The following is a 10,523-nucleotide window of genomic DNA, read 5'->3' on the forward strand; positions in this document are numbered from 1 at the left end:
TTTAAACTAACTTTATTTTTTCATATTTATTCTTATTAAACACCCTATAATAAATATAAAGTCATTATCAATAGGGGCACTTTTGAAAAAAAAAAGGCAATGATTACATTTCGAAAGACTAAAAATATTTTATATTTTTGAATATTCAACTTTTTAAAAAATATCTTATATTTTTAAATGGAGAGAGAGTAACTCTATACAAAAATTTAATTAGTTGTCAAATTTGCTTCTATTATCTAATACAACGCTGCAAAGAGCTAATGCGTGATTGTCCTCATGTGGAGCAACGCTACAAAGAGCTAATACACTCTGTCCAGTTTATAGAAGGAAAAAAAAAATCTGAAAAACAAAGAAAAAGGAACACACCATGGCCATTAATGTCCCTAGGCTGTGCCGTGTCTTACATATAATGCGTGATTTTATTTTTTATTTTTTTTGGGGGAATCACTAACAAATCCTGCACGGATCTTATTTTCTGTGAATTTTTTTTTCCCCATCCGTCGCTTTAAGTCTCATTTTGTAATTTTTTTGGGAAAACACAGAAAAATCCCCTAAAATATGAAAATGAAAATGAATCCCACAAAATATGATAATTTTTCTCAAGTCCCTTGAGACTTTTATGATATTTATATCTTTTGTGAAATAAATATAATGACCTTGATTTAAATAATTAAAGGAAAATATAATCTTTAGTCTCTATAATTTCATCAAATTTTATTTTTAATTCATGTAGTTTTGGGGGACTAAAAATACTTAAAAAAATAGAAATCATAGGAACCTAGAAAACAAAGGTCACCTAAACTATAGAAACTGAAAACATTAGAAAAAAATTACAAAGATCAAAAATAAAATTTAATGAAACACAGGAACTGATAATTGTGTTTTTTTTCAATAATTAATGATTACATTTTCTCTAGCAATGATTAAAATGAAATAGCAGATGATAAGTTTTGTTCTGCAAAGTGTTATAAATATTAGTGACTACTTTAATTTAAGTAATAAATATAATGACTAAAACAAGATAATAATTATAACTTTTTCTTTATAAATTTTTTAATTACTGAAGTCAAGTGTTGCAAATATCAATGATTAGTTTTGTTTAAGTAATTACTTTTTTTTTCCTAACAATGATTAAAATAAAATAGCGAATGACAACCTCCGCTTTACAAATCTTTTAATTAATGACCCATTTCTTTTTTTATTTTGAATTGCAGACATCATAGTCATTTCATACAAAGCATTAATGTTAAAAAAGTCTCAAGCAACTTGAGAAGAATTATCACATTGTTTTTTTAGAGATTTCATTGTTTTTTTCTGTCGTTTTTCCAATTTTTTTTATAATTTATATAGTATAATTTGTTGAGTTGTTGTATGAAAATTCATGCGACCTGTGAGCCTCAGCCCACCATCAAGTTTTCAAATATATTGGACACGGGAGTACTAGGGATGTAACATTGGGTCAAGCAAGTCCAAGCATTATTGGGCTCATTTGAAACCCATTTTGAATTAATGGGCCGCAAGGTTTGTGAATATCAAGGACCCATATCATAAGCTGTGTTGTGTAAGATTGTGAGTTTGGCAGACTGATCTTATTGTGTTATTAGGTTAGCTTAATAATTAGGTTCGTGAATGCCACGTGTTTTATTTTTGACCTTATATTTTCTCCATATTTAACGGTGCTAAAATAAATTTAGCATAAAAAATTGAAGAAATTTTAATTTATGATCCTAGATCTCCTAATCCCTCCCCTTATGTAGATGACGGCTACATCCTCTCCCGCAAGTGGTAGTTAATATGGTGGTTAAATAGCTAAATTCATCTTGAATTCTATTATTATTTATTAAAAATTTAGTTTTTAAAAAATAAACTTGTTAGTTTTTAAATAGCTTAATTTAAATATTTGTCAATTTTTACAAATTTAGTTATAGGCTTAAATTCATCACTTATTTATATCACTAAATCTTTGTATTAATGACACATATTCTGTTTAAAAATTAATAAAATATAATTAAATATTTTATAAACTTAAAAAATTATAATATACATAGACATTCACATAAAATTTATTCAGAATTACCAAACTAAATAATTACATAAATAACTTATCTTAAACTATAAGTAAAATAAATAATATAAAATGATATAAAAAATAATACTTCCTCTATAAGGCATTTTTTGAGGAATTGAATGTTAAAAAATATAAGGTATTTTAATCTTTCGAGGTGTAATCATTACCTTTCTTTTAAAAGTGCTCCTATTGATAATGACTTTATGTTATTGTTGAGTGTTTAATAGGAGTGAATATGAAAAAATATGATTAGTTTAAAAGTAAGTAACTATTTTATTGAGGGTAATATTTAGTTAAAAATATTTTATATTTTTAAATGGAAGGAGTAGCAAATAATTTTTTTTCATTATATAAATTTACATATAAAAATAAAATTGTTATCATATACTCCCAAGAATCTGAAACCCTAATCATGTGATTCATCAGTGAAAGCTGACTCCGCCTTTGATTTGGATCGCCCAAGCAGCAAGTGAAGCTTTGACATCGACAAATGAAGAGGTACTCACTATTGGTGGAAGAAGAAGATAGGGAGATGGAGGATAGGTAATGTCAGCTGACAGATCTAGAGGTACCCACCGTCCCCTAAGCAGCAAGTGAAGCTTCCATGCTGATAGCTCTGGCCTCTACTCTTGTTGGCAGAAGAAGATAGGAAGAGGAGGAGAGAGATGTAAGAAAAATGCCACTTGTATGTATAGTCAAGTAGGACAGAGATTCGATAAAAATGCGGTAAACTAACGTCTGTTCATTGAAATTTAATGGGAAGTGCCAAATGCTTCATTTTTTTAAAGTTTGATGTTTATTTCACACCACTTCATAATATAAGTTACCAAATATTTTTTGAATAATAATTGATAGTCAAATTTACATCTTAACTTTAAATTCAATTTACTAAAATAAATTGGTGTTGGCCCAAAAAAAGAGTATTATCAAGCATATACCTTAGCTAGCTATTCATAAAAATTTGTGAAGACTACTTATATCAATATAGTACTCCCTCTAGGGTTTCTTTTTTTTTTTAATTCAAAGAGATATCATTTACCAATCATAGTTCTAAGTAATACATGAAAGAGGATTGTCTCTTATCATCATCCATCACCTTTCAACAGTAAAGTAAGAGTTGATCAAAAATATAAAAGACCTTAATAAATCAGGACCATGTATGATATGAAGATTGGTTTTGTGGTGATGAATTTTAACTAAGACATAAAAGACCCTAATTATAAAAATATAATTAGGTTAAATATTTTAAATAAGAAAGGCAAAAAATGATAATGTAAATTCCAACAAATCATTAAAAATAAAAGTAAAGGATTCAAAAAAAATAAAAAAATGTAGTTAAAAATATAATAAATATTTATTAAAAGAACTTTTGGCCTTTTCTACCTAACAATAGAGTTAGCTTCTTTCCATTTCTCATTTCAACCATTAAATTTGTTTTTAAATGGTTGAAATTTAAAGTTTCATAAAATTAAATTTTTTATTTTTAATTGTTATTAAAACGTTGAATTTATGAAAAACAAATAAATAAACTTAAGATACAATTAATTTATTTAAATTGTAATTTAATATTTAAAATTAAAATAAATAAAAAATTAATTTTATGAAACATTAAATTTTAATTATTTAAAAATTTGATGACTAAGATGAGAAATGGAAAAGGAGGGAGATGGATGAGGCCAGTTTCGGTACTCATCACACAATGAGTAATCTAAATTATTCAGGTGCTCATCACATGATAAGTAATCTAAACCAAATTTTTATATTTTATTTATATATTTTATTTTATATTTAATAAAATAAAAATTATAAATTTTAATAAATTTTGTAACATCTTAAATTTTTCATTCCTGTGATTAGTTGTTAACCGAGTGTAAATTGATAATTAGTCTAAAATTATAGATTTGGATGGTTATGTGATAATTTGAATCATTGGGATGTTGTATGAGCAAGTACGGGTGAGAGGATAGTGTTTCAAGTTGAAGTAAGTGCGTGTGGTGAGAATTAATCTTACTTTGCCATGCATCGCGGCTTGTGCTACATGCATTGCGGTGTATGGACCAAAAAATGACTTCTTAAGTCGTGAAATTTAAGAAATTTCATAGGAGAGAGATTTAAAACACACGAGAGGGAGGAGAAAAGAAAGGCTGAGGTGCTAGGACAAGCGATTTCAGGTCATTGAAAGGTGCTTCTGATCAATAACTTAGTGGGTGAACTATGAATAAATCTTACCTTTCATTCTACACAAATTTCTTTGAAAATGAGTTATAGAGAAATTGAATCAGTGAAATTTTAGAGGTTTGATTCTTGCCCAACAATAATAAAAAGGTTCTCGAGAGTTAAATTAGAGTTTTGCAACTGGTTTAAAGCTAAACAATAGAGCTTTGAACCCATAGACTCAATTTGGCCTTAAAAGAGAGATATTTTAGAGTACAAATCGTGTTTGGGCAAAATAAGACCTGTTAAGGGGATGTAAGGTAGTAATTAAGTAGTAATGGATTTAGAATGGATAAATAAAAAAGAATTTATGGATGAATGTAGCCCTAGGTAGTGAAAATGTATTTTTGGTTAAAACGGACCAAATGATTAAAATGTGTCAAATGTGTTCAAATTGTCATATAGGACACATTAGTGAGAAAGGAAGCTTGTGATAAGCTATTATGATAGTTGAAATTCACGGGTGACCTTTCTAGTGATAGAAGGGTTAAAGTAACTGAATAACTTTCTTTATTTGATTGTTTATTGCAATTGTGTGTGAATATGCTATATAGTGCATAAAAGTGTTTTGAGCTAAACTTGTTTTATAGCAATGTGTGATGTTGCATTAAATAGCTTTTGATAGAATAAAAGCATTTAAATGGGTTATTTCAAATGATATGTTAATATATATATATATGTATATATATATATATAGTATATATATATATATATGTATATATATATATATATATATGTTATGTATGAGAAACATGTAAAGTGGTAATGAGGAACCTTGAATGGTTCAAAAAGCATGATTATAGGGTTAGGAGTTCACTTGAGTGGAGAGGCAGTGATAAAACCATGACATATTCTCCTTAATACCTGATGGGATGCGGTGTTGGAGAATTATACATCCTTAGTGCCTATTGAGATACGGTATTGGAGATTTGGGACTCTTTAGTGTCTGTGTTTTACGATGTTGGAGTCTACGACAACTCATTATGTGTATTAGAAGAAACCATAGTTCGAAAGTTAGATAGAACACTTTTGGCCAAGTGATTTTACTATTAAAGGTGAGCTCAAACCAATGAAAGTGTATATTAGTCTATGGCGAGCCTATGATTTGTGTCGAGGTGATTTGGAGATTTGGTCGGTAATGATCATGTTATGAAATGTTATGTAATATTTGTAATAGTAAAGTGGTGAAAGTGGTGTGAAGAAGTGAAATGTGAAAACATTAATGTGATTTAAGTGAAACTTGTGATATATACTATGTTAATAAGGTTTAAATAATATATTATACTTTACTTTCATATTGTTACATGTAATAGTCAATAGAAGTGAGTTATTTTATTATTGAGATTTTTATCTCACTCTTGCGATTACATTTTTATAGAACAGAGTAGTGATCAGCGCAAGAGAGGAGAGTCCGGGCCAGCTTGAGTTGTTGAAGCTGTGTAAACTCGGAGTTTGTGTAATGAACCAAGAACTTGTGTGTATGTGTGTATATGAGTTGTCATAGGGTTGCATGCATGCATTGAGTAGTAATTTTCTAAATTTTTAGTTCATTTGTGTATTTTTGTGATGAAATGAATCAGGGGCTATAATTTGATTATGTTTATGTTGAAATCTTAAGCCCATGTGTGAAATTATGATGAAATAAGTAATTTAGGATTAAGATTGTATTATGTATGTGTTATGGATGAGATTCTATGTGAATGTGTTGAGTAAAGGGCCAAGTGAGCTATGTTATGTCAAGTGTTGTCAAATTGTGTGAAATTCTGAAGTGTGAAAATTGACCGTTGAGGGGTCAAATTTTGATATAGGTGTATAATTGTGATATATTGAGATCAATTAGGACTATTAGGTCCTTTTAGACTTGATTCAAGGCCTTGTATAGTCTACTGAAAGAAAGGGATTAATTTGAATGCTTAGATGCTCAAATTTTTCAAAAAAAGTGACTTTTGTACTTAGGTATCAAAATTTTGATTGAACCATTAAATCGTGTTCAAACCTTTCTTATTAACTAACTTATGAGTTAAGTTTCATGTGGACGCTTGAGTCAATTGATCGGATGTCATGTGTGAAAACAATGCACGTCGAAAATTCATAATTTTGTTGTCAAAATGACAGCAAAAATTTTGAATAGACGTATCGCGGTGCATGGCACAGAAAGTTAGGCATATGGCTCTATGCAATATGCTGTAACGCACGTACTGTGCACCACGGCACACGACCTATATTCCAATGTGATTTTCATGGTTTTTTTATGTATGCAATTGAAATAGGTGTGCTCATGAGTTGTGTTTATTGTGCATTGTGCAAATATGTGATTTGCTTCCACTGTGTGTTACTCAAATGTATTATGATTTTTGATAATTTTGTGAAATAAGTCTTTGGTCGAAGCTTTTCAAACATAATATTTGATTATTGATTTGTGTGTTAAAGTGATAATTTCATTAATCTTCTCTTGTATTGAGTGAATGTAGGGGAGGGTAACAAATTTACTCTATCATCAATTTGGATAATACAGATTTAATCTAAATGATAAATTTCATATTAAATATTTTTATAATTTTTATAAATCTCAGATATACTTTGCACAGTTTAGATTTAAAATTTTTAAATTATAATTTTTTTAGGTTTTTTTAAAAATCTAGTTTGAAGATTATCTTAATTTTTATTGTTTTTAATATTATATTTACTAAAATAATAATTTTTAAAAATAATTTATTTAAATTTAATAATTTTGAATTTAGAAATCTAGGATAATCAATTTTAAAAATTAGAAAACACACTTAATATTAAATTTATCATTCAAATTAAATTAATCTCTATATTCCAAATATTAATGAATAAAGAATTATTAAAATTAATTTTTTATTAAATATAAAATAAAATATCAAAATTTAAATCGTTCCAAATCAAAACTTAGAACGGTTCAGATTGCTCATCACATGGATAGGCATTGAAACTAACATTGAAGATGGACAAAGAGGCCGAGTCCTCTAACAATAATGTGCCTGTTTGGATAAGAGGAAAATTGATTTTTGGACCTCGAATTAATTTTTTTAGCCAGTTTATCTAAATAGTTAAAAATAATCAAAAATCAATTATGAGGCAAGACGTGCATTTTTCTAGAAGCTTCCCCATATGCTGTTCTGCCAAAATTTGTCAAAAATAGAAAAAAAATTACAACGAGAAGCCCAAAAAAATTACAAAAAAAACACATAATTTAATAAAAAATAAAATCAAACTCTCTTCTTTGGTTTTTTTTATAAAATTTAAATTTTTTATCTTTAAAAAATTAATATTTATATTTAAAAATTAAATAATATAAGTAATTTATATAGTTAAAAATTAATTTTAATTAAATTATTTAAATATTTTTAATTCTATTAAAATTATTTTAAAAAAATAATATTCAAACATATTACATTATATATGATCATTATAATTAAAATTTATTATTTAATTAATTATTTTATAATTTATTATTAAATTTAAACGTGTAAAATGACGTTTTTTCAAAACATGTAAATATTTTGGAAAAATAAAAAGAAATGGCCTTCCCGACGTCTGCTGCGTATATATCACAGCTCATCTTTGTCCTTTCCTATCTTTTATTACTTTTATATTCAACATTTTACTTTTCATTTTTAAAATATCATCCCTTCCTTTGCCTTCTATTTCCGACCTGCCGTCCCATATTTTTCGTTTTTTTGCAATAGTCTGTAACACTTGGTGAAATTGAAGCAGCAACCAGCAAACCACAAACCCCTTCAGTCACAACAGGGAGAAAACGATGAAATGATGTCCTCCACTGCTTCAGATTATTCTTCCAGTGTTCACCTTCCTCCATATGTGGTGGAGGACTGCCGCGGCGTCCTTCAAGTTTACAGCGACGGTTCCATCGTACGCTCTTCAAAGCCAAGCTTCAACGTCCCTGTCCACGACGACGGCTCTGTTCTATGGAAAGATGTCGTTTTCGATCCTACCCATGACCTTCAGCTTCGACTCTATAAGCCCGCTGATTCGTCTTCATCCTCCAAACTTCCGATTTTCTACTATATCCATGGCGGTGGCTTCTTGCATCGGCTCCTTTACCTGGCCAACTTCACAACTACTGCCTCCGACTCACTTCAGAGCTCCGAGCCGTCGTCATCTCGCCGGACTATCGGCTGGCTCCGGAGAACCGGCTCCCAGCCGCTGTGGATGACGCATTCACGGCTGTCAAGTGGCTCCAGGCACAAGCCACGAACAATGATCCGGATCCATGGCTGAGCGAAGTGGCTGATTTCAATCGGGTGTTCATTTCAGGTGACTCGGCCGGCGGAGACATCGCTCACATCTGGCGCTTGGGCTTGGGCGTGGGTCGCCCGAGTTAGCGCCGGTTCGGGTCAGAGGTTACATTCTTTTGGCACCCTTCTTTAGCGGCACCGCCAGAACCCGATTGGAGGCTGAAGGTCCAAAAGACGCTTTCCTCAATTTAGAGCTCATTGACAGGTTCGTAAATAATAAATCTCTCTTATGCCGATCTTATTGTTTGATATGTAATACTTTCATTCGAAAACCTAATAGAAGAAATTCAAGTCTGTCTAGGCACAAATGGCCGATTGTTCAGTTTCTGTGTTAAGTTTTTTTTGCGTGATGAATCAGATTTTGGAGGCTTTCTGTACCGATTGGAGATGACAGAGATCATCCCCTTGGAATCCATTTGGGCCACGGAGCAAGAGCCTTGAAGGCATTGATTTGGATCCAATACTAGTGGTGGTTGGAGGAAGCGATTGCTGAGAGATAGGTGTGAGGACTATGCAAGTAGACTTAAGAAATTGGGGAAGAACATAGGTATGCAGAATTTGAAGGGAAGCAACATGGATTCTTCACTATTGATCCTAGTTCAGAAGCTGCAAAGAAACTGATGCTAATGATCAAACAATTTGTAGAGAAACATTCACTCTGAATCTGTATTATTCAGGCAGTCTTGCAGATCTTGAATATCCTGCCCAAACTTCCTGCCCAAACTAGCGGGGTGTTTGCTACCAGTGTTTTTCCAATAAGGTTAATGGTTAATGGTGCTTTGTTTTGGATTTCTATATATATATATATATATATATAACATAATTTCCCATTCTATTTTATAAGTAATTTTTACAATTTTATTAATACAAATATAATAAAAATATAAAAAATAAAAAAGATGAACTTTAAATATAATTCTCAAATGAAAAGAAAAGAATGCATAATAATATAATATTATTTTTTTTATCTTTTTCTCTCTTATTTTTTAATATTAGTTTTGGAGATTTTTTAATTTAAATAAAAAATAATTTCACTTATAAATAAATTAAATTATATTTTTAAAAGGCCATTAATATACAAAATCAGGAGAGTACGTTATTGGTTCTTGTCCTGATAAATTTGCCATTGTTTGTTTGTTTGTTTTTCTTTCCAATTCAATCTGCTTAAATCTTGGCTGGTAAGCCCTCTTGTCTTTATTTTCTTAATTTTTTTAATATTTCTTGTGAATTGAGATAATGGTCCTTGCCGATTTGAACTTGATAGAATTGTGAGGTCGTAGATTCAATGTACCTTTAATGTTAAAAATAAAAAGATAGAAAATAATAATAAGAAAAGATAATATTAAAATATACCTTTAATGAATTTTATTTTTATAAAGTTGTCCTATATTTTAACTTATCAAATCAACTCTACAATTGTGGCAAGGTAGTACTAGTAGTAATAGCAATGTTTATTAAAAAAAAAAGAGTTTAAATGAGAAATTTTCTCTTAACTATATAATATTTTTTTAATTATTAACAGATATTAATTTTGATTGTTAATGAGCGAAAATTACATAAAAGATTTCCTTCTTCCATGTAATTTTTTAGGTTATTGCCGGTACTTTTTGGTCATTTTCATATAATTTTTTTTTATTATTTTCTAAAATTTTTTGTAATTTTTTATCAATTAATAATTAAGTTAATTTTTATTAATAATAGGGATAATATTGTATTTTTTTAAAAAAAATTTAAAAAAACTCATATTAAATATAAATTAAAATTTCCAAACATTACTTAATCTCTAACTAAGAGTGAAATTATTAATTATACGTTAACTCTGAGAAAACAAGATAGTAGATAAACTTGATTTGTTAATTATTATTATTATTATTATTTTGTTCTTCTCAAAATTGGTTGGTTGGAGTAAATTTATTAGAAGATTACATAATAAAAGCCAATAAAGAAGCCTCCAGGCT

At 29.1% G+C, this 10,523-nt stretch overlaps 1 pseudogene; it reads left to right on the forward strand.

Moving 5' to 3' along the window:
- The first annotated feature begins 8,074 nt into the window (after nt 1-8,074).
- LOC129300964 (probable carboxylesterase 15) lies at nt 8,075-9,357 on the forward strand (annotated as a pseudogene).
- The last annotated feature ends 1,166 nt before the right edge of the window (nt 9,358-10,523 follow it).

Source organism: Prosopis cineraria, unplaced genomic scaffold (genome assembly GCF_029017545.1).
Source record: "Prosopis cineraria cultivar Desert tree isolate PC_DT_omini unplaced genomic scaffold, ASM2901754v1 PC1828, whole genome shotgun sequence".
Classification (NCBI taxonomy): domain Eukaryota; kingdom Viridiplantae; phylum Streptophyta; class Magnoliopsida; order Fabales; family Fabaceae; genus Prosopis; species Prosopis cineraria.